The following is a 24,311-nucleotide window of genomic DNA, read 5'->3' as shown; positions in this document are numbered from 1 at the left end:
TGAAAAATCTCATCACTGTGTTTTGCCAACTCCTATCCCCTATCAGTCAGGGTATGAAGGATGTCTCCCACTGAAGGCAGTTTAGGTGCAGGTATATAAGCTGTAATCTTAATGTGATTTTCTGCTTCCTTCTCTTCAAGCAGCAGCACAGCTAGAGTGGATTTTGGTACATTGTACCTTTGTCCTTTGGCACGGTAAGAAGTTTGAGAAGCATTGAGCATGCTGAAGCAAGAGGCTTCTGCTGACCTTTTACTGGAGCTGACTGAAGCTGTTGGGAGAACCTGGAGAAATAGCTTTATGACACATTTGGCTTTCACAATGTTTATTTCTAAACAGCTTCCTGTTTCCATGCAATTTCCAAGCTGAACTTACTTGATATTGACAGGTAATATTTTAATGGGTAGATTGATTGGACTGGCAGAATGAATTAGCCATCAGCTTGACAACCACATAGCATTATGTTGTGTATCTGTTTACTCAGCACTGGGTAAAATGCAAGAGTCTATTGAAAATCAGATTTCCATGCTGCTTTGTCAAAGCAAATTTAATCACAGCTAGAACATGTGGCATCCATCATTTCCACTTCAGAAGGCATCAGCAGCCACAGATCAGCAACAACAAGCAGTGCTGCCACTGCTGTCTTTGACTCACATGGAAAATTAAATTTTAGCATAGATTTTTGATAAATGATGCAGTCTTACCCATCAAACATGATTACTTAAGTGTTCTCTATTAAAGTAATCCCAATAGCTTTTTATCTAGAAGCAAGGTGTTACTCCATTTGGCTTTGAGACACTCCTCCTGATGTGGGATAGGCCTTTGGATATTGCCTTTGCAGATTAGACAACTGCTTTCTGTTTGTTGCTCTTGAAGATCTCAGATCTGCCTGGCTGCCTGCTTTTACCTGCATTTTAGTGGCCAGCTCAGTTACATACTATAGTTTATTCTGTGTTCTTCTCCAAAATTCCACATGAATGCATCGCTTTCTACCCTCATGGATATCAGGAGACAAATTTTATTAAAAGAAATCTCAAGATAACTTAAGGAGTAAAACAGTACAGAATACATGGAAAGATGCAACCAGCTGCTTTGTTCATGCTTCAAGTGTGGCAGAGAACATTTAAAGTGTCCAGATGTACATAAAGTGTTTAAAAACTTTGTAAATATTAGTCCTGCAATTTTGCTTTAAAAATTTTGAGTTCCTTTAATTTATCACAGACACTGAAATGACACCATTTTAAAACCAAATACTTCTTTCGAGGGGATCTTTTTCCCCCCCTTCTGCTGCCATTTAGAATATCCAGGCATTTGTTTTGTAACACCACTGTCTATTCCTATTATTCATGTTTAATTTTAATTTGATGTGTTAATGCCTCCATAACTGAGCCCAAAGCCTTTTTCTTTCAGACTTGAAGATAACAGCACAATTTTTCTAATTCCTACTAATTGAGCTATGATTCTTTAAGATTGTCTCAGGTCTTGTACTGTCTCTTCTAATGTCCTCAAAATTAATGTCATCAAGGGAAAGGAGCTAATAAGTTATTTTTCATTTACAGCAATACTCAAAAATACCCTGCTGGTAGAGTATTTGAGTTCAAATAATAATGCTTCTTGTGTTTTTATGTTTCCTCAGCATATTCAGCTGTTTGCAAGGATTTTGTACTCTCAATAAAATTTAAAAATCGTTTTTCTTTATAGCATTACCATTAGCATATCAAGATTTTTAATCAAATGCCTGAATATGCTATTTTGCCTCTTTGCTTTAAGGTAAGTCACCTTGTTGAGGTGTTATTCTCTCCAGACTGCAGAAGGTGCAAGGGGTGAGTAGTGTTGCCTGGAATGCTGAGCAAGAAGCAGAATTTGAGGAGCAAACAAGCCCAACAAGCCCTGCCTCTGTGATGGATGCCACAACACAGATGCACTGCCAGCACTGTCAGTGCAGATGTGTCGCACAGCTGCCGCTGGGAAAGCTGCAAGGAGCGCCTGGGTGATGCTGGTTCTGTGATTTGAACTGATGCTGCACAAATGCTGCACAAACGAATGCTGCACAAGCAAATTGTGTATTTCAAGACCCGCATGCCAGAACTTGTTCCTTACTCTGCCAGGTAGTTGCCCACCACATGTCCTCTGAATTTTGTGTTATCTGCACTTGGACATCTGTACTGGGGACTCTTGTGTAGAATGACAGCTGAATACATACAAGAACTAATCAATCCCTAAGGGTACAACAGTTTTGTCTCTGTCAAACTGGTTTATTGTTGTTTTTCTTAGAAAAATATGAAGCTGCTGAAGTATAGCTTACTTTTCAACAACAAAAGGTGTTTCTTCCCAAAAGCTGGGAGGTGTTCAAGATTTATGACTTTTCTGCTGTCTGATTTGCTGGTCTGCATGATTGATATTCCTATGCTAGCTATCAGATCGTCCTTTTCAGACCAGAGTTTCTCACATCAGTAGCCAGTGCAATTTGTAATTAATTATCACTGGCCTTACTGTTATCTGAGTGTATTGATAAGCATCCACTTGTCAGCAGGTCTTGCTTTTTGATCCACTTTCTTCTGTATAGATCTTAAAGGTACACTCAGGGTGACAAAAACTCAAAATATTGAGACCTGAATTGTGATACCTAAATTAGCTATGATAATTTAGTTTAGCTCTGTTGGTATCTGGTCATAAATAAGGTATGAACTGTGGGCTGGGATAGCCAAGCACTGTATGACTTTCCATCCCTTGCTGTAGCTTCCACATACAGCTGACCCAGTTTGTGTTCCTCCTGATCTTGCCCAGTGTGAAAATTCATTTGTTTTTCTGTCTGCATATGCCTGTATTGAGTGCTAGGCTGCTCCTTTGGGAAAGACCAGTGAGGAAATACTGTGCAGTGTATGTATTATCTTAGCTCATGCCAGCAGAGTATTTTCACGTGATTTTCAGAACAAGGTTGTTCTTGGATGCTGAAGCAACTTCTAAATTCAGTCTATGAGCCCCCATCTAAGCAATAGTGCCTCCAATTTGTCTGGAATGGCAGTGGACCCATGTGCTTGGGGTTGCTGCATATTGATTTCATTGAGATCAGGCATGTATGGCGATTTTGCTTTGATATGACAGAAAATATCTTTTAGTTTGTATACTTCTTTCATTTCCATTCCTGAGAAATAATTAGAATTGTCTGGAATAAAAGGGTGAAGTGAGGCAGAAAATTCATTTTGATTGTAGCCATTCAGTCTAGCAAAAAAGTAATAGTGCTGCTTCAAATTTTTGAATAATGGAATAAAACAAACAAAATGTAGTAGAATTGTATTGATAAATAACTTTATTCTGCCTTGTTTTAAAGCAAATAACATTTTCTTACATTTTTTTCTAACATTTTCTTACATTTACTGCAAAATTTCTGGACTTTTTTACATTGCAGTGTCCCCAAACTCTTAAATTCATGAAGCTAAAGTTTCATGACAGATTTATTAATATAGCTGAGGAAAAAAAACTAGAAGGTGGTATTTTAGATTTGATAGTGCTTGATATGTAGTGCAGAAAAGAGAGGAATGGGCTTAGTTGGTGTTCTGAACAAAGTAAAAATATTGGTCTTTCCTACAGACTTTTTACTGAGTGTAGAAACTTGTGTCCAGTTGAACAACATGATCTTTGGACCTTGTTCAGATATTACTCCACTCTACTGAATCAAGGACTTCTCCAGGATTTTATGGAGCTTTCTGTATTCACATGGTCTCAGTCATTTTCGCAGTAATGTAACAATTTCGTGTGTCTCTTGCTCTGGTATTTATACATCCATCAGGTTTTAAATTGCATGTAATCTTTTTGCAGCAGTTTAACAAGGGAGGAATAATGCACGAAACAGCAGTAAACATTTACAAGCCAATGCTTGCCTATTATCACTTGGCTAAATGCATTTTAAAGACCAAGGCATCCTGATTTGCTCCAGTGACAATCTCAGAATTGTAGCAAATACAATTTAGAGCACACAGTTCTGGAAGAAAAGATGCTGGGGAAACCTAGGAGGATGGAGATCTGGGATTGGAAATAACTGCTTGATTGCTCATGGGAGCCTGTGTTTTTAAGAAAGCAAGATATCACTTTCTCTGTCAGTTTAAGCTTATTTTTGTTGTCAGCGTGGGAAAAAAAATGTGGAAAACTTTGATGAAAGCACACACTATTGTGGAGTAGAGGACCAAGACTGTAATATAAGTGGTGACCTAAGTGTAGCATGTTATCATCTGTCTCTAAAGAATAAAACAACCTCTCTTCAAATTTTGTTTCAGTAATTACAGACCCTTGTACTTCAGAAGCTTGGGCTCTGGTTGTTTTCTCTCATGCAAGTGATCCCTGACTGTAGAGGCCTCATTTCAAAGTCATTCCCACTTGTCTTGCAGCGTCTTCAGGGAATTCCAGAGGAAAGAGAATGAAGGTACATGACATATGCCATGAGTTGGCAGGTTAATTCAGTCAAAATCAGCTGCCAACTCATCCTTTCCTCATAAGTGATTCAACTTGAAGACAAGGTACTGGACTTCGCTCTGTTTCCAGTAAACCAGTATGTGATGAGTCTGGTACTGTACATGTTGTTCTACCTCTGCCTTAAAAGCTGTCTCTGTATTTCCCACAGAAGTCCCTACAGTTTCTCCTCAGTTACAGAATATCATTTAGACACCACCTACACTTGATGTTTTTTCCTTTTGCTAAGCACAGAAAGTCACAGAGGTTCCTGTGAAATGCTCCATGCTGGATCCCACCGCCTTAGGTACTTGAGTAGGCTCTGAGAGGCAACATCTCATCAGTAACCCACAACCTAGTCACACCTACTGTGCTGTGAATTGCCTGGAATGCCCAAATCACAAGGAAGACCTCTTCCTGTTCCAGCTGCTGCCATTTCTTGCCTCACACAGCCAGTATCTGCTCTTTTCAAGGGCATTCAATTAGCTTGAGCCCTTTCCCTCACAGCTGCTGGAAGCTACAAACATTTCCTGGGAGGGTAACCCATGGGATGAAACTAAATTGCACTGGACAATTCCACTCTTTTCTGCACTGCTCTGTCTTAAGCTCAGACAGTCTGGTTAATTTCCAGCTCTTGTGTCCTTCAAGAATGTTGATGTGTCCTTGTGCATGCATGCTTATGCAGTAGCTTGCTCTGGCAGGGTCACAGAATAAGAGAGTTTATTTCTGGGAGATCCTAAATGTGAACCTGTTCATGGCAAAACAAGGTTTTCTGCAGATGAAGGCTTGTTCCTTCTTTCCTCATTTGCTCTGTGAATAAATCTTTGAGTCAGACCTTTGAGGTAGATGTACATAGATCTTTATCCTCTAATAAGCTCTCTGAAGGAGACAAAAAGCTTTTGAACTCAAGAATGATTTTATCTGAGTCAAAGCTAGAATAAGTAACTTCTTAAATCCAGAGAACTCAGAGTAGATAGATAAGATGGAATGAAAAGAAAGTATACAGCATTTTTGTTGATTTAAAACCAGCATGTCTGTTCAAAAGGTGTTTGCTTCTAGGCAGTTTAATGGCTCTAAATAGCAGCAAATGCTGCACTGACTCCTCTGATACTGAGGAATTTTCCTTCTACCTGACTTTCTGAGGTATGGATGTTGGCTGCTGGCTCTGAGCAGTCTCTGTGTGAAGCTGCAGCACCCCCAGCCTGCACTGTGACTTTCTCATTGCAGACACTGCAGGCTCTGGAAGGTAGATCCTTCTTGCTATGCTCAGAAGACAGGTGTCTCCTCTCCCTCTCTCTGTTTTGCTGTTGAGGAGGAGTGTGCAGGGTATACCTGCACACCCCAAATTGCTGCCTTGCTCTACATTGCTAGCAATACATAGCTTAGTGAAGTGATCTGTTGGTCTTCAAAAAGGCAAGGAAAAAAAGAAATCTTGCCTTCAACAAATGAATATCAAACCATATAAATCTGAAATAAATAATGTGTTGAGACTTCAGTGTTACTTTCTTTCCTGTGTTTGTCTGTTGTTTTCTTCAGTCTCACTCCCCAGATACCCACCCCTGCCTTGTGATTCCCTGTGTACTTTTGTCCTCTGTCAGCATACGGTCAGTCTTTATCATTTTCATGTTATTCTTGAGCAGCCAATGTTGATATTCGTCTTCCCTTTCTACCTGCTCCACTTGTTCTTTTGATGGCCAGAGAGCTCTTGCTTCCCCTCTCTTCTGCAGCCCACGTACTCCCTGCACATTTCCTTTACCCTGCCACATCTGCATCTTGTCCCTTGTTCTAGGGCTGCATGCAGAAACACACACCTCCAGGGCAGTCACACACTGCCTTCCACTTCATCCCTCTTTGGCTGAAGGAAGATGGGGGATTTTCAAGGCTCTCTCTCCAACTCCTCCATCTGTTCCCCCATGAGGGCAATGTTTTGAGAACCCTGTGATGCTGTCCTCTTTTGTGTTGCCATTCCAAGAGCACGAGGTCATATGGATTTGTTTAGTACTTGTATCTCTGCCTGTAGGACCTGCATGAAGTTTAAATCCTCAGTGATGATGCTGGCAGGACTTGGAGTGTGACTTTCTAGTTGGTATCGTTAAATGAGGCCTGAAACTATACCTAAGAACTTGTTATTAATAATTATAGAAGTGCAGTAGTAGCACTTAATGGGTAGTAGATTTAAAGTAATAATGTAGACTTTTGTAACTTTGGCTGGAATGGAGTTCAGTTTCTTCCTAGTAGTTGCTGCAGTGCTGTGTTTTGGATTCAATATGAGAATAATATGATAACACAATGAAGTTTTAGTTGTGGCTAGGTAGTGCTTACCCTGAGTCAAGAACTTTTCAGTTTCCCATGCTCTGGCAGCGAGGAGGTGCAGAAGAAGCTGGGAGGGAACACGGCCAGGAGAAGGTGACCTGAACTGGCCAAAGGGCCACTCCATACCATGGAATGGCACACTCAGTGTGTAAACTGGGAGAGTTGTCTGGGAGTGACTGATGGCTGCTTGGGGATGGGCTGGGCATCCATCAGTGAGTGGTGAGTAACTGTGCTGTGCATCACTTGTTCTGCTTGGGGTTTATTTCTTCCTATTTTTAGAAATCTCTCTTTTAATTCTATTATTATAATTGTATTTGATTTTATTTCAGTTGTTAAACTATTTTTATCTCAACCCGCAGGTTTTACCTTTGTTTTCTGATTTCCCTCCCCATTCCTTGGGGGTTGTGTAGGCTGTGAGTGGGTGTCTGTGTCATATTCAGTTGCCAGCTGGGTTAAGCCAGAACAGTTCTTTTGATGCCCAATGTGAGGCTCAGTGGATTGAGTTAACAACAAATCTGCCTAGAATGTGTTAGAACAAATTTGTTACGAGTATTCATTATACTTAATAGTCACAACAATTTCTTTGCTCTCAAATTTGGTGTGGCTGTTCTTAAAGTTGCATTATGTAATCCCTTACTTGCAGAACATGTTCGTTGTGTCGTTCAATACCTGTGGGAACTGGACTAAGGTTATCACATTGTAACAAACACTGGTTTATAATGTGATAGAATTGTTGGTCTTGAAACTAATCTGGTCTTTGTACTCAGCATTGCAGTCATATCTGTACTCCAGGAAACTATAAATAAGTTTCTTTTACCTTTTACTTTTTTTCCTCTGAGATCAAAATCATGGCAGAGGCACTTCCCTTTCTCTTCTCCTTCAGGATAATAACAATAGCTCTTCAGAATTTTGAATATCCTTGAGATGTTCAAACCAGCATGTTCCTCTTGCTTTCTCTTCTGAATGTGTTCCAGGTCTTATTTAAGGTTAAACAGCTATTTAAGAATGCCACCCAGAGATCTGTCCTGAGACTGGCTAGTCAGGAGTGGCTGAGTGTGTGGGATTATAGGGGCAGGTACTTAATTCCAGCAATTTAAAGTGGGTATGTCCTACTCCCTTCAAGAGGAACTTGAGGCAGAGGCAGCCGAGTGGTAAAGCACAGCTGATATCACTAATGGATTTTTCTCAATCCCTTTGGTGGCAGGGTGCAGGCCACAGTTTGCTTTCACGTGTGGGAGTGTCCAGTACACCTGGAATGGGCATTCCCAGGGGTGGACACACAGCCCTACCATCTGCCACGGACTGATGCAGACTGTACTGTAACAGGGTGAAGCTGGGGGAAACCTGCAATACAGTGATGGCATCATCAGGAGAGGTAACAGAAGAGGAAGTTTTGAGAAGGGGAAGAAAATAGTCCAAATCCCTCATAAAGCCAGTTTTGCCCTAAAGCAAAGCAAGGTCAAGAGACCAAAGGGGAGATCCAGTTTTGGGAATAAACTGGCAAGATGAATGTCATGAGGTCTCAATGCATGTGATCAACAATAATAACAATTTTATTTCAATTATTAAACTGGTCTTATCTCAATCCACACCGCATGGAGGATGAGATTGGTGAGTCAGCAGCTGCATGGTACTTATTAGTTGCTAGCTGGGGTTAAACCCTGAAAAGTCAAGCATCAGTAAAACTAGTATGGCATGTAACTGGAAGCTGATTTGGGCTGTACAAGTAGCTTTTGGAAAATGAGAATGTGATACTTAAGTAAGCTAAAAGTCAGTCCTAGGACAGTGAGATTTCTCAATGCCATACCACTAAAACAGACTTTCATAAAGCTTTTCTCCACTGAAATTAGCTATTTTATTTTTGTACTAGTTAATCATATCTTTGAATTCAGGTAGGGACAGTAGTACTCTGAACTTATTAGCAGTTATTAGAAATAATAGGAAATAATATTTCTTATGCTGTAACCTCAATTATAGTTGTTTATGCTAATTCTAACATTTACTTTTAAATACAGAGGGCTTATTTTAATTGTGTAACACCTGGAGAAAGATGGAATCTTACAATGGAGGTTTGTTTATGTTTATTACTTCTTAGAAAATAGCTTTAGATTATATCAATGTGGCAATTATCTTTAATGAATCCATAATGATTGAATGCATATGGAATGTTCTTAGTATGTGTCGGGTAAAGAGCAATAGTTAACCAATTATAGGACTAATTTGTCTTTAAGCTCTTTTATTTTGTAGTCGTTTATCTTCAAACTTGTCAATAACTTAGAGGATGTAATGTAACATTGTTTTGAAAATTATTCTTATATTGGTTTTAAAAAAAAAGGATTGTGAAAGTGTTTGGCTGTATGCATCCACCCCAAATGACTCATTCATGTGTAGACACCTATACTGTAGAGCTCTGACACAGGCACAGTGAATCTGAGCTCTAGATTCCCTCCACTTTCACTTGAGTAAGAGAGATGTTTTCGGGGGGGAATTAATCCACCCTGAAATGGGCAGCCATCTAAGGCATACGTACTAAGTCCTGTTATAACTGGCAAAGATAGCATAGCAAACCCTTAGCAATAAAAGCCAACACATAAAGGAGGTGAAGAGAAAGTATATTCCTCATGGTGGAGCCATACTGTTTGAAAACTAGGCCTGCCTCAAATTTGGGAGAAGAAGCAATGGAGCATGCATCCCTGTATTCTGTGTTTTGTTTTCTACCTGTGCACCTGCCCCTGTCAGTGGTATGTGAATGTCTGTGCTGTGCCAAAGCTTCTTTTATATTAACTGCATCCTTACACCCTCTGCTCAGCAGGTCTTCACTGGTGTGTACAAAGGAATGAGATCAACAGATTGAGAGGAGCTTTTATTTGTGTGTGTGTCACTCTGTAAAGTTGTGCATGAGATTTTGGTTGTAGGGATGTTGAGAAACTGGACAGGTGTTGAAGGAGAGCTACTTGCAATGAGCAGGAGCAAGAATTCACATCCTGTGTGAGTGACGTTGAAGGAACTGGGCTTTTCCAGTTCTGAAGAAATGCCTTGAGAAGCATTTACAGATATGGCAAGGTCTTCTAAGTAGTGATGGAGAATATAACAAGAGGCAACAGCAGATGGTGTATGAGGCGGTTTAGGCTGCACATAAGAAAAAGAACTTGAGTGGGTGGATCATGTGGCACTGGGACAGGTCATCCAATGTCTCCATTCTTGAGGGTTTTTCAAGACTTGGCTTGATAAACTCTAGGTGACCTAATGGTACAATGCTGGTCATAGTCTTGGTTTGAGAAGAAGGCTAAATGGACCTCAGAGTTACAATGTTCCCTGTCACCATTTCTACAGTTTTGTGCTTTTCCTTTTACAATATGATGTTTCTGTGATGTTTCTTCTTTCTGGCTCACCCTTAGCTATGCAGAATGATCTTACTGCTTGTTTACAATCCAAATGATTGCACTTCAAAAAGCATTAAGGCAAAAAGATGAGAAGAAACTGGCATTCTGCCTCTCCTGAAAGGTCCATGTGTTTTGGTGTCAATATTGTTCCTTTCTGAAAGAATGTGCAACTGGATTTTTTTTCTGTCAGTGGTAGGAAAGGTCGCAGTCTATAAACTGCATGGGAAATTTGCAATCGCAAAACGATGATTTTAATTGCAAGGTAGTGGGAGAGAATGGTAGCTATGGACCTCCATTATTTATGTCTTTCTGTGTATGCTTAGAAGCAGACAGTTAATCAATGTGCAGACTTAAACATGGTTGTTATAAATTTACTTAATTTCTACTGCCCAAGGGACTGTTGGTATACTAAACCACTAACAATTAAAATTTGCACATCAAGCTTTGTGAATCCAACAAATCCTCTAACTGTGGCCTGAATAAAATGTCAGTAAAACAAAACTTAGCAGCGTCCTCTTTACTAATTAAACAGCCTGACTCAGTGTCATAACCATTCAAATTCCCAGGGAATATCTTCTGGAAAGAAGGTAAGATACAGTACTTGACTTCAAAGTGCATTTGCAAAAGGGTTTTAAATTTGTTTCCTTTTAAACCCTGGCTGACAAAAATCTGAAGAAAAAAGGTTGTTTGATAAAGTTTATTTAGAAAACAGATGCTTGCTGAGTCAGAGTTCATGGGATTAGAGTATTGTACACTGATTATATCAGGCAGCAGCTGTGGCTTTGATTCCTGTGCCAGGTTTGCATTAAAGAAGGATATTTCTTCTGGGACCAATCAAAAATACTAATATTTGATCAAGGAATTACTAGCTGAATCTTTATTAATTGCATAGTGAGATGTTCTGTGACCTTTGTTTAAGATGATTCTTCAGCGGCTAAAATTCAGCTAATCTGTTTCATTTAGAGTAGACTAACCTCGGAAATATCACTAGGAACTAAGCATCTGCTCATCAATCAAAAAACTTTTTATGGGAAGAGCTCTTAGTTGATTCTTCTTAAGAAGACAAAAGAGACTTCCAGGTGAAGTAAGTACATCAAAATAGCAAATTAAAATGAAGCAAAAAAAATATAAATAGCACATTAAAATGAAGGATACATCTGGATTTGATGGTAAAGGTAATGATGAAACTTCATTACGTAGGATGGAAGTAATTAAATTGCTTTTTTCAAGTTACTGTGAGGATACAGAGCATGTTTTCATAACCTCTGCAATCTTGAGAATAACAGATTCAATAAAGATGAAATTTCATGGTAGGATTTTATTTACTTTATTCGCTACATTTGCTCATGAAATCATGTAAGTGACTTCAATCTCAGCTAGGTTTGTCTTGCTAAAAGATAATCATAATTATTTTCAAAAAATGCCAGAGCCTAGTATAGGGAAGGCAGTGGCCATAAAAATGTATGAATGTTGCTCTGCACAAGGCACGCTGACTTCAGTGAAGGCTCTAGAGCGAGGCAGAGGTGAGGCTGAGTCAGCATTCCTCAGTCCCAAGGTTCTTCTTCACCAGCCTACAATTTCTCAATATTTGGGACTCACTTTGCCAGCTCTATTGCCTACCCAAGTATGAATTTGGAATTTTTCCATAGCAGTAATATATTTTGCAGTTACAGGAAAATAAATATTTTTTGTTTGTTTTCATGGACTCTTTCATTTTCATGAACTCTCCACTGGTTTGTGAATTTAATTTCTTCTTAAAAATATTCTTTATAAGTAGAAAATATAATTCTCTGTCCTAAGATGTCAAGAAATCATGGACATTTTTTTAGGAGGCTGTTTCAAAGCTGGAAAGAAAGGAAGATACTTACCTGCTAACTGTCAGCTTGTGAGTTACTTGGACTAGCAATGTGGTCATGTTTGGCTTTTTAGAGAGTGTTCAGAAATAGCTCAGGGGGGTTCCAAAGTTGTGTGATCAGCTTTTAATATAGGCCATTCATTAAGTTACATTTGCATTTGAATTTGGATGAAAACAAAAATTATTCCCTTGTTTTTGTAGAGTGATTTTATTTTTAAGTGCTTTTCCAAAATTATGCATTGTTGGGTGAGCCAGTTGGTGGGAATAGTTTAGTCCATTCTTCTAAACAAAATGTTCCTGGTACAGCAAGCCGGAGGGGTATTTCTCTATTTTGTTTCACTTGTTAGTTTTCAGGCAGAAAAATTAATACTGAGTACAGCCTTTTCTCTCACCAGGAATGCATCTATTATGAAGGTGCTGCCACTGTCTGATATGCTGTTGAATGCAGTAGGATTTATTTTTCTCAGTTTTTCAATTTTTCTGCTTGAACTGCATAGAAAACTTACCAGCAAACATACAGTAAGTATAGTGATTAAAAACTTAGAAAGCTGTAAATATAAAAACATCATTCTCTGCTTCACTTTACTGCTCCTTCCTTTTCTCAGAACCATACATTGCAGCCCTTCAGAACAGGTTTCCAGGGCACTCATTTTCCACTTGGACAGTGGAATGAACACTGGCTGGACAGTGAATGAGAGTGCAGATGGAGTTCAGAAGTTTCAAGATCCAGAATCTGCTTGCTTATTTTTTTCCTTATTAATATACACCCAGCTTTGGTTTTGATAAATGTAATTTCTCTCCATTTTGTAGCATCAAGGAAGGAAGGACAAGTATTTTTGATTGGTGGAGATGACATTGTTTGAAAGGATCTTGGCTGCTCCTAGCATTTCCTTGTGCTTGGAGACACCATCCAGGAGAAAAATGAAATGCTCCTGCTGAGCAAGGAACGTGCAGTGAATTACACATCAATCAATGAAAAGATCTCTTTTTCTAAGCACTTCACCTTATGTCTTGTGGTCTTATTTTGGAAACAAAAAAACAAACACACCAAGGCCCCCCTGCCATTTGCAGTCGTGCTTGGAATTTGCTCAGGTAAGTAGAGTAAGCAGGAGTCATCAAAGGCATGTGCAGAATTATCCCTAGTGATGCCAGAGTTCTGCAGAACAGCAGCTCTGGCCACATACTTAAATGTGCTCGAAGGGACACGGCCTGAACTTTGTCCTTTCTGCTTTAAAAGAGGGTTTGGTTGCAAATTTTACAAGGTCTCTGTGAGGCTGGAGAGTTTTCTTGGCTTGGTGTTGTTTTGTTTGGATTTTTACATTGCAGTGAAAAACTTGCAGTTCTGTTCCAAAGAAATCAGACTGTAAGCTGTATATAAAACAACAATATTTAGGACAAAAGAACCAGTAGTTTATCTGATTTTCATTGCTATTTCATCTCTGCTATTAAATAAAATGTAGTAGGCTTGCTAGCATGTCTGTGAAGAATCCAATAATCAAGGGTCTTTGAGGTCTATAAATTAAATCTCTTCAGTGACTATTTATTGAGATTGTGTTTGAGCTCTATAGGATTTACAACAGATGCATGGTTTACTAAACAGCCCTAAATTATGGTAAGTCTATGTGGTTTTCTGCTGCTATAGCCTTCAAGATTCTAAAAGGATCCTATAAAAAGGAAATATGTATTTTAAATACATTTAAATGAATAATTTGTATAAATCTGTATAAAAAGACACATATAAGCACTCAGCATAATGTCCATAAATATGACTGCATCAACCCTCTTGTTATCTGGAAGCAAGGCAATGTCTGTTGTTCTTGTTCGTTTTGAGTTTTCCATCAAAGAAACCAATACCAAACTCTTGAAAGACACAGAAATTTTAAAGAAAAATGTTTTTAAAACTTTCTCATATGTCTTCTTTTGGTTGATCCTGGCCTCTCTTCTCATCAAAAGACCAGTAGATTGTGAGCAGGACTGCATTTGCATTTCCCTTCAGCCATGTGATTGCCTGCTGAGACTTGCAAACGTACCTTTTGCCACACTGTCTGCAGATGTGTTTTTGATGCATATAAATGCTGTGGAACTTGAATTGATGCACAACATGACAGTTGTTATGCTTTAAAATAATTGGTATGGGTTTTTTGCTGGTAAAACTGGGAAAAGGAATTAATGAGAGATACTTTTTCATTTGCTGTTTCAGTGCTAAGCTGCTCTGGACTTTTTATGTCGTTTTTTCCTGAATTCTTCCTTATCCTACCTAATAATTAGTAGCTGTGAAAAATAGCTGATACTTTTAGAAAAAAAGAGATGAGGTTTCTTGTTCTGATAATGTGTGGTAGAGAAGTTTTATTTTCGCATTGTGTCTGTTGTACAGTTTGTACCTCAAGATTTCAGTAATTAAGCAAGGGAGGAGATGAGGAGGAAATATTCTTGTGGTGAGAAGGTGCTCTGAGGTTTCCTTGGTTTTTATCAGTGAGACATGCAAGACTGCAATTCTTTTTCTTGTTTAATTTCAATCAGGAAGCTTAATCATATTTCAATGCCAAATTAAATTCTGGTACTTTTATAATTTGGTGTATTTAAAATTTGCTTCTGTTGTAGTAGAGGGTGTTTTTATAGCATCCCTGTCAATAGGGGAATCTGCTTTTGCAGTTTAGAAGGAAATGGTTTGGGGTTTATATGTATTGTAAAAGTAAGATACAAAGACTAACTCACTGCTATCTCATGCTTGCAGGTCTGTGATTATAGCATCTATTTGCTTTATTTTCAACAGCTTTTCAGAGCAGTGTTTAATTCTGTAAGATCATTCAATTTGCTTCATTTTTCTGTCCTTGAAAGACTATGAGTCTGATTTCTGTTCTGATAAGAGGGTTCATGCAGAAGTCAAGGCTTCTAACTTCTGAAGGCTTTGGAGTCCTAGTAGCACCTCCTTCTTGAGAGATTTAATTGCAAAGTAAGTGCTCTTCACTTTTCAAATATAATGAATTGTCCAGTGAGTTAGAACTATGTAAGGGTAAACTCTCCTACATGTGATAGCTGGGTAGAGCTGGAAGAAGCGTAATGGGGTGCTCACACTCATAAAATCCTCCTTGTTTAAGACCATTTACTGCACAGTACCAAAATAACAATTAAGGAAGTGCTTTGTTGGTACGTGGTGGCTGTGCCCAAACCAGTCCTAACCAGGATGGCAGGAGCACTCCCTTTCTCTGTTCTGCTGCCCCCTGTGCACACCAAGTCCATGGAAGAATGCTTTGGAGTGTTCCTGGCAGCCTGTGAAAGCTGTTTGAGTGCATGATAATGATAAATGTATCATACCCAGAGGATGCTTAGGCTTATGGAATCACATGCATTTTCAACAATGTTTTTCAAAAGAGAAGAATCCAGCCTCGCTGTTAGTGTGGACATCACTGAACTACAGCAATACACATTATAATGTGTGATTGAGGAAATGGTTTGGGATATTTTAAATGTAATGATATAGCAGCTTCTTTGAAGAATGCTTTATTCACTGATGTTTTCCAGTGTGGCAATGAAAAGTTAGTAAATGCATTTTTAAAGGCATTGGATTTATTTACCTCCTGTTCTTATTGAAGAGATTCAAAACCTGGCAGGTACCTGTCTTTAAAATCTGTAGTATAAATGTCACATGAGATTATATTTTCAACTAAAACAAAAGTGTGAAAAAATGACATGTTGGACAGAGAACAAATAGAACAATATTTTCTGTTTATGGGGCAATTCAATTCAAAGTAGAAAAATATGTTTCCTTAATATTTTTCTTCTCTTTTGTGAAACTGTAGGCAGTTGAGTGTTTATCCTAAATGCAAACTCAAATAGCTGCCAACACTTTTAGAGAAATGAGTGGTACATAAGCATTTTATCTTAAGATTTATTTTTCTTTCCTCAAAGTTTGTGTCTCTTTGGGTGAGTTAGCCAGACAAAATTTTGTCCAGAAGAATTAAATATGGTGACAGGTATTATAGTACCAGTAGTTCAAAACAGTGTTAAAAAATTCCAGTGCAAAGCAAAGTGACTATAGACAGCAGCAATACAGCTCAGGCAGTAAGGGGGGAGATTTTCTCATCTGACAGCCAGAGCCATGCGTGGTATGAAGTTCTTCTGGCCGTTCTCTCTTCTGTCTGCTTTGTCTTCTCCCTCTCAGTAATGCAGGTGTGCAGGTCTTCTCCCTTGCCGTAATACCTCTGTAAACTGGTTGTAGCCCAAATACTGACTATTTTGAGCTTTTCTTACTTTCTTCAGTTCTAACAGAACCAATTTCCCACCTTTGTCTGCAGGAGGAACAGACTTCTCTGTGGGCCTTGATTATGGTAGTCTTTTTCATGGTGTGGAAAAGATGTGAGAATCTTAACTTTACTTGTGCCTTTTTCTTTTCCTGTGCTGTCAGAAATGAGACTGTTTCTATAAATGATTAATCATCTCCATTTACTAAGGCTGTGTCAAAATTTCCCGTAAAAACATATGGGAAGAGATGTCTGTCTCTATTCTTTATCATTATGTCTACAGAAACTTAGGAGGGCTAAAATAAGCTCTTGGAAATTATTGGATTTGTCCTGTTTGTCATGAAGCAAATTTCAGTATGGAATTTCTTCCCCAGGACTGGCAGTTGTAGCTTTAGAAGTCTCTCTGGTGTCCATCCTTCTGGAGGATACTGATCCAAAGCATCCGGGATTCCAGAGAGCTTGCTAAGCAGGATTTTACTCAGCTGTATTAATGGTCCTCAATGAAACAGGGCTCTGCAGGATTTCCTAAGTGTCTATTTCACATGACAGAGATTGTTCCCATAGTGTTGCTGGAACGTGAGGATCACAGGACTATTCATGTTCTATGAGGCTTTTTGAAGGCAAACCTTTTAGAGAAAGTTTAAGTTGTGTGGTTCTAAGATTGTTAGCCTTAGGAAGTGACAAAGGTTGGATGTGGGGATTCACGTGTCTTCCCTTTGTTTGCATGATAGCATCACACTGGGCATCAGGTGGCTGCTTGGCAATCGCTGACAGCACTCTTTGCAGGAGTTCCAGTGTTGTCTTTGCAAATATGTTCTATTAGAGACCATCTGTTTCTTGTAGTTCACTCCTTTTGGCTCTCTTGGAACTCCTTATTTTATCAGTATTAGTAGCTGTAGGCTGGGTAGTGTCTTGTGTGCTGTGGACCCTGACAGTGTGGGGTACGTGGCTGACTCACTGCAAGCTCAGAGGTGTAGGCACAGTACCTAAATGTGTCCAGAACAGGCACAGTAAGGAGATCTTCCTTAAGTGATTAGGCATTCTATTTTCATTTATTGGGGTATTTTCCATTTGTGTTTCCAGTGCCCCGAAGTGCCAGTTTGCAAAGTTACTGTGTACCTATGAACAGGGATCAGTGCTTGCCTTTTTTGTGTCCGTTCAGAGTTTTTTATGGCTTGTAGTTACAGTCTTATGTCAAGAGAAGTGCATTGGCAGAAGAATTCTTAAAATATAGTTACAAACTCAAGAATCACCAAGCTTTTACTCCCTTTTTCCAGTTTGTGTTTGGGGTGCTTATGTTATAGAAGGAATTAGATAATCACAAGTGATTTGAGCATGGTGTGCCATACCCAACATCCCTCTAACTCTTTCCTCGAGGACTCCAGCCTGATGCAAAGCTAATCTACAAGAAAAATTGTGAGTATTAAAAACAAATGAGTAGCTGCTGTGCTCCTTCTATTTCTCACTTATGACCCTTGTCTAGGCTTCTAAACAAAAGAATCTAGCAATCTGTCACACAAACTATTCTTGACATCTCCAAAATGAGCTTCTCCCCCCACCTATTTTTTTTCTTCTTACTTAGATTTAAGTTGTTGCATAATTAAAATCTCTTTGACATCCTGCTTACAGTCATATCCTGTTGCAGGATTGGTATCCATCTGGCTCACAGCTGATGGATCTTTATACAAGCCCACTCTCCTCACATCAGACACCACTTGAGAACCCATGACCTTAAATATCACCACAGATATATTTTTTAACCCCCTACCAAGACTAATAATAGTATCTCCTGACTTGGAAGTGACCCACAAGAATAATCCAATCCTACAAATCACACCATGTGCTCAAGGGCATTGTCCAAATACTTCTTGATCTCTGTCAGGCTTAGTGTCATAACCACTTCCTGGGGAGCCTGTTCCAGTGCCCAACCATGCTCTGGGTGAAGAAACTTTTCCTGATATCCAACCTAAACCTCTCCTGGCAGAGTTTCATGCCATTCCCTTGGGTCCTGTCACTGGTCACCAGAGAGAACCGATCACTGCCAGCTCCTCCACCTCCCCCCATGAGGGATCTGCAGACCACTGGGAGATCTCTCCTCCAGGCTGAACAGGGTAAGTCACATCAGCCACACCATATTGTGTCTCTAGACCCTTCACCATCTCTGTAGTCCTCATTTGGGTGGTTTTTTGTAGTTTTATATCTTATATTGTAGTGCCTTAAACTGCACGTGGACTTGAGGGTGAGGCCACACCAGCAAGAGCAGAGCAGTCTCTTTCCACTCTCCAGCCTCTCATTTCTCAGTCTGTACCTACATCCAGGTCTCCCTATTGCAAGTGCAGAATCTGACACTTGCTATTATTCAATGTGTTTAACAGGAAAATCCCACAGATGAATACCTGGCTCTGGGCAGAATCTCTTGTCACCAGCAGAATTTTGAGGTTTTTGATCACAGGTCAGCTTACAGGCCTGGTGGCTGCAGTGGGGTGCACCTCTCTCAAAGGGGGAAAGGATCTCTGCTCAGGAGTTAACATGGCTTGTTGAGAGAGCTGTAAACTAGATTTGGAGGGGAAAGGGGATAAGACTGGTTCACCTAGGGATAAGCCTAGGGGCAGCGTGCTGATTTTAGAAGGACAGTAGCAGAGGTAGGAAATGGTATTTTTAATGGTAATAAAACTGTAGCAAAAGGAGAGGGGAAAAGCTGATTTCTTCATCGAATGATGCCTGACGAAAATAGTCAAAAGGCACTTGCAGTTGGCTCTTTTATGCAGTCTTTATAGAGAGCTTTTGATATGGATTTCTGAGAAGAAGGACCTGAGTGGCTCTGCACTCCCATGCACAGTGCTGCCTCCCAAAATAGGTCCACCCTTCTCCACTTCTGCTGCTTCCGTGCTCATGCAGAAACAGGAAATCCAACGGTGGGCAAATTCAGGAATTCACAGACAATGGGAGCACCTTGGGGAGCCCTGGTGGAAGTCATGGCCCCATGAGGCCATGAGGTCACAGAGCCCCTCTGACTTGTTCTGTGCCAGCTGTGGGTGATGCTGCAACAGCAGCAGCAACAACAGCAGCAACAGCAGCATGCTGCGGGCATGGGGGGTCATGGTCCTCACCCAGTGCCTCCTCCTCCTTCTGGTGCTCCTGCAAGCCCAGGACACCCTGTCTGCTCCAACAGAAGGGCAGGGAGCAGGTAGGCAAGCTGCACCCAGCCCCAGGCTGGCAGCAGCAGCAGGGCTAGGGCTGGGTGAGCCAGAAAGGCTCCACGGTGCAGCATGGGGCAAACACACCATGAGGAGGTGGGAGGTGCAGGGGTCTGCAGCACTTTGCGGGGGTGAGGGGTTCCTAACAAGCAGAGGGGTGGGGAGTGACAGTGTGGGGCTAGAAACTTGGCAGTGGGTTCTCCAGCACTTGGCTATGTTTAGCCAACCTCCTGGTGTGTGCCCTGTCACTACATGACCTCTGTACACATTCTGTATTCAGATATGGCAGTGGAGAGCAGAACATGTAATGGGTACATCTCTTGGGTGCTTGGTTGTAGATGTGGCCAGAGAGGGGGCTTTTCCAGATCCTCAGGTGGATTCTTTGCTGGTTCCCAGCTTGCATCCCACAAGTGAGTATCTGAGAGTCTCTACTGACTTCACAGAGTGAGCTTTCCTTTTCCTTGTTGTTCATGTGAAATGTAACTTCATCATTTCTGTTAACATCCTCATATAAAGCTACAACAGGGAATGATTTGCAGCAGACACTTGAAGTTACAAAGAAGGTCCTGAAAGGCTTGGGGGAAACTGGAAACACTTTGTATAAGTCCCTCTGTTAACTGCTAGGACCTGGGGAGCTGCACTTTTAGCTTCCTGTGCAGCAGGAAGGGGCCAGTCAGAGCCTCGCTGCTGGGACACTTGATTTCCCACCTTGCAGGGACTGCAGAGCTACAGAGATGGTCCAGCACAGTGTCTGCTACCAGCTGAGCTCCTAGATGAGTCCCAGGGGCAGCTGCTACCACAGTTGTACAATTACTGGTCAGAGTTGCTTTGTGCAGATGTGAATATCCAGATGTCAGGAACAGGTGTGTGCTGAAGTTGTGTTTGGCTCGTGCAAACCCATCTTCAAGGCAAGAATGACAATCCAGGAGAGATTCTGCAGGCCCTTGTGCTGGAGATGGATTTTCAGCCAGCAGACTGATAGCTCTGGTGGGATGAGTGTGGCTGTTGCTGTTGCTTCTGGAGTGTGTGAGGGATGTGCAGAGGAGCTAACTCTGGCTCTTGAGCCAGGAGAGGGAGAGCACCCTGCCAGTCACTGGGGGAGAGAGAGCCCTTGGCTGCCGCAGAGGAGGTGCAGGCAGTTTTGGTTTGCAGGGACCAGCAGGCTTTGTCAGGGCTGCAGGCAGTGTTGAGAAAGAAAGAGGAGCAGTTCTCTGAGGATGACTGCTGTCTCTAGTCTGTGGAGGTTACTGCCAGCAGAGATGCTTGTGGTCTTGTCAGGGTAGGAGGAGAGATTGCTCACCTCCCACCACACCCAGTTCCCAGGAATTGCAGAACTTTACTCTTCTGGGAATGAGGCCACTTGTGAGATGATTTGTAGCACAGAGCACTGTAACGTGTGCTGTTTTCTTTTCTCCTGCAGGACAAGATTTTGAAGAGGCCAAGGCTCAGAAACCTAAATGGCAGGACATGTACTTTGTTCTAGGGACAACAGTAGGCTTGTGTGTGCTGCTGCTTTGGATAATTGTGTGTTGCATAGCCCTGTCATGGCTGAGGGAGAAAGACATGTGAGTTGGCTTTTTGCTGCAGTTATTTACTGCTGCCTTGACAAAGCAACTGCGGGCAGTACTCTGCTGAGATTTCCCCAGTGCAGTCCTTCAACTGTCCTCTCAATTAATGAGCAGTTGAATGAACCAATGAATAGTTGTTTCTGAAATGCATTTGCACAGGGGGCACTAGAGACATGGAGCAGCACTGGGACAAGCTCTGGAAAAGCAAAGATCAAAGAGGTAGAGGTGAAGCAGAGACAGGAGAAGGACCAGCATGCAGATCTCCCAACTCTGCCCACTTGTTTCAGCTGCTCTCTGACTGATGGTGCCTCTTCACAGAAAAACTGGGTATCTGTGGATTCACCTCACCCCACATCATCCCAGTGTCCCTATAACCAGTATCAACCAGTATTGTGCCTCCGAAAACCATAATTTTTTCAATTAGTAATTTTTTTTTTTCCAAAAGCAGTGAGTTCTTGCCTATTTTGTCTGTTTCTCTTTGGTAAAATACTCAAGAGCTGGCACTAGGGCTGTATCTGTGATAGAGTCTGTCAGAGACCTGCCCTGCACGTGGGCCACCTTTGTGTCAGCATCAGCCTGTTTTCCTCACTGGGGCTGTCATCAAGGCTTTCCCCCACCAGAACAAGGGTTTGCTGGTGAGGTGCAAAGGCTTGTCCATGAGCTTACTTGAATCAGGATTGTCCAGGCAGAGAGGGAAGGAAGTGTTCAGAAGGATGGGCACCCAGTGCTGAGCCCATCAAGGAGGGCTGATGGGGTGACAGAGGCTGCAGGTGCAGCAGTGTCCCCCCCCAGAGCTCAGAGATCATAAATGAGTGGAAAGGTGGAGCAGAGCTGGGTGGGAGAGGAGAGTGAAAGCAAGGTACTATTAAGCAATCACAGGGGTGGCATTAAAAATGAAACAGAGTTAAAATAAATAACAATAAATAAAAATAATAAGAAGAATAGTAAAAATAAATTCAAAAAGAAAGAGTTTAAGCATTGCAGACTGTCAGCAAAGGGGATGAACGCCTTTGGAATACATCTAAAGTCACACTGGCTGAATACAGCAGATGCTGTCCAGGCTGATGTGGAGTCAGACTTGCAAGGTTCTTTTCAGAGCATGTCAGATGACACAAAGTGCAGACCCCAAAGCCAGTTTTATGGCACCTCTTCCCTGGAACTCTGTCTGAAGGGTACAGCAACCAGGCAGAGAAGGCTTTAGACATTGTCCTAGGCTGCCTTGCAGGGCGTTATAAACACCTCTTCCCAGCACCCCTCCTGCTGTGCAGAGCCCCCCATGTCCCCCAGTCAGCCCAGCTGCTCACCTGGCTGGCTGTGCAGTGCCAGTCCCATTCTGTGCACCTGCAGGAGCTTCCCCAGTGCCTGCTTTTGCCCACTGAGGTGTCAGCAGCCAACCCTGAAATTCTTAGCACAGGGAAAGTGTTCCAGAAGCTGCCAGAAGAGTTCTCTGAGGATGGCTGTTGTCTCTGGTGTGTGTAGGTTATTGCCAGCAGCATGCCAGAGGGGTATCGGATTTGCAGGGTGCTCCCGAGTGGGAAGAAGTGATGAGGAGGACTCCACTGAAATCAGAGGGCTAATGAATTACTTTATTATGCTATATTATTCTATACTATATTACACTACATCTAAATTGAAACTGCACAAGCACTCATCTCTGCTGAACAGAATCTTGTGGCTGTCTGCTGACCGACAGTCTGGACACACACTTGGCCCTGACAGGCCAAGGAAACAAAACACCATCACTCTGGGTGAACAATCTCCACATTGCATTCTACTTTGGCACAAATACAGGCACAGCAAATGAGATAAGAATTGTTTTGTTCATTCTTTTTCTCTGCTTCTCTCAGTGCTTCTCTCAGGTTCAGAGAATGTGAATCCCACAGAGGGGTGCTCATAGAGTTCTTACCTCCCACCACACTCAGTTGCCAGGAATTCCAGAACTTTCCCCTTTTGAGAATAAGGCCCTTTGAACTACAGTCAGCAGGGGATGGGAATTCTGGCTCTTGACCTTCCATACAAAAAAAACAGGCTCATAAAATCAGAATCATAGAATCTCTTGAGTTGGAAGTGACCCACAAGGATCGTTGAGTCTGACTGCTGGCCCTGCACAGGACGCCCCAAGAATCACACTATATGCCTGAAAGCATTGTCCAAGTGCTTCTTGACCTCTGTCAGGCTGGTGCTTCCAGAAAAGCTGCCATTTGCTGTTCAAGGACACAATATGCTCAGCAAGACTGACACAGGTGGGAACTGCTGTGCTCGTGTGTGTCAAGGCAGTGGTTTATCAGGGAGTCCCTGTCATCCACACCAGCTTGTGCATGTAGGTCTAAAATGTCCCACACATTTTAGAAATATGGATACTTTTTTTTTTCTACCACCCAGGCACAAAAATATCTCCAGGAGGAAGAATAGGACAGATCTGAGGGAAGAGAGCCCTTTTTTGTAATGTATCAGTATTATTCCTGTCACCAGGGTAATACAGTGAAGGCAGTTCTGCTGAAAAGCCATTCAGAAGCAGTGAGTAGCTGAGCAATGGCATAATTCAGTGCTGGGCAAACAGCAAAGGGTAGATTTCTCAGTGAGGCTCTGCACTCTGTAAGTTTGGATGTGTTCAGGAGTTTGTCTCAGGTTGGGCTATGATTTTTTTTCTTTTTAGCTATCATGCATTTATAAAAATCTATTTATGGAAATACAAGGGCTTCATGAATAAATGAGATGGTATATTCCTTTCTTCATTTCGTGAATTACAGTATCAACATTTTAGAGCCTGTTCATGAATTAATAATTACTTTAATCAATAAAAATAATTACAGTGCTAAGAACATTTTAACAATGAATGCTTTCATGCCATTTTCACTCCTTTTTAATTAAAGCATGACAACTCATATTTACCATTTTCATCATGATCTCTCTAAATGGTGAAATTTGTCATCTTTGACTTGGGCTCTAATTATAATTCTTTTAGATGGTTCAGATTTCTTCTCATTATTCAATTATGCTTGCTCCAATTTTAAACTGAAAAAATTTTCCTCTCTAAATCTCTTTCATGCTGTAAGAATATCTTTGACTTTATAATACCCATTTTAAATATCCTATGCTAGCCGAAATAAATGCAAATTAAATATATGAAATAGAAAAACAAATATAAACTGCTGAATATAAATAAATTCAGCAGAAGACCAATTATTTTCAGTTTAAATGCATCTATCTTACTTCAGTATAGCATGAAATATTGATATAAATTTGCTGCAAATACAGAAATTGTAATAAGACCATAATAAGCTTGCAAAAGCAGCATGCAAACTTAATTT

General features: G+C 41.0%; 1 protein-coding gene and 1 long non-coding RNA gene across 3 annotated transcripts in view; both read left to right on the top strand.

Annotated features, from left to right (window-relative positions):
- The window catches only part of HS6ST3 (heparan sulfate 6-O-sulfotransferase 3), a 274,485-nt gene that overhangs the window by 122,855 nt on the left and 127,319 nt on the right, over positions 1-24,311 (top strand). The window lies entirely within an intron of this gene.
- LOC135293828 (uncharacterized) lies at positions 16,980-18,347 on the top strand. Its single transcript, XR_010355921.1, has 3 exons — positions 16,980-17,176; positions 17,613-17,651; positions 18,220-18,347. It is a non-coding gene; the product is annotated as an uncharacterized LOC135293828 (long non-coding RNA).

This window comes from Passer domesticus, chromosome 2 (genome assembly GCF_036417665.1).
Source record: "Passer domesticus isolate bPasDom1 chromosome 2, bPasDom1.hap1, whole genome shotgun sequence".
Taxonomy (NCBI): domain Eukaryota; kingdom Metazoa; phylum Chordata; class Aves; order Passeriformes; family Passeridae; genus Passer; species Passer domesticus.
This window is presented reverse-complemented; position numbering and strand designations above follow the sequence as displayed.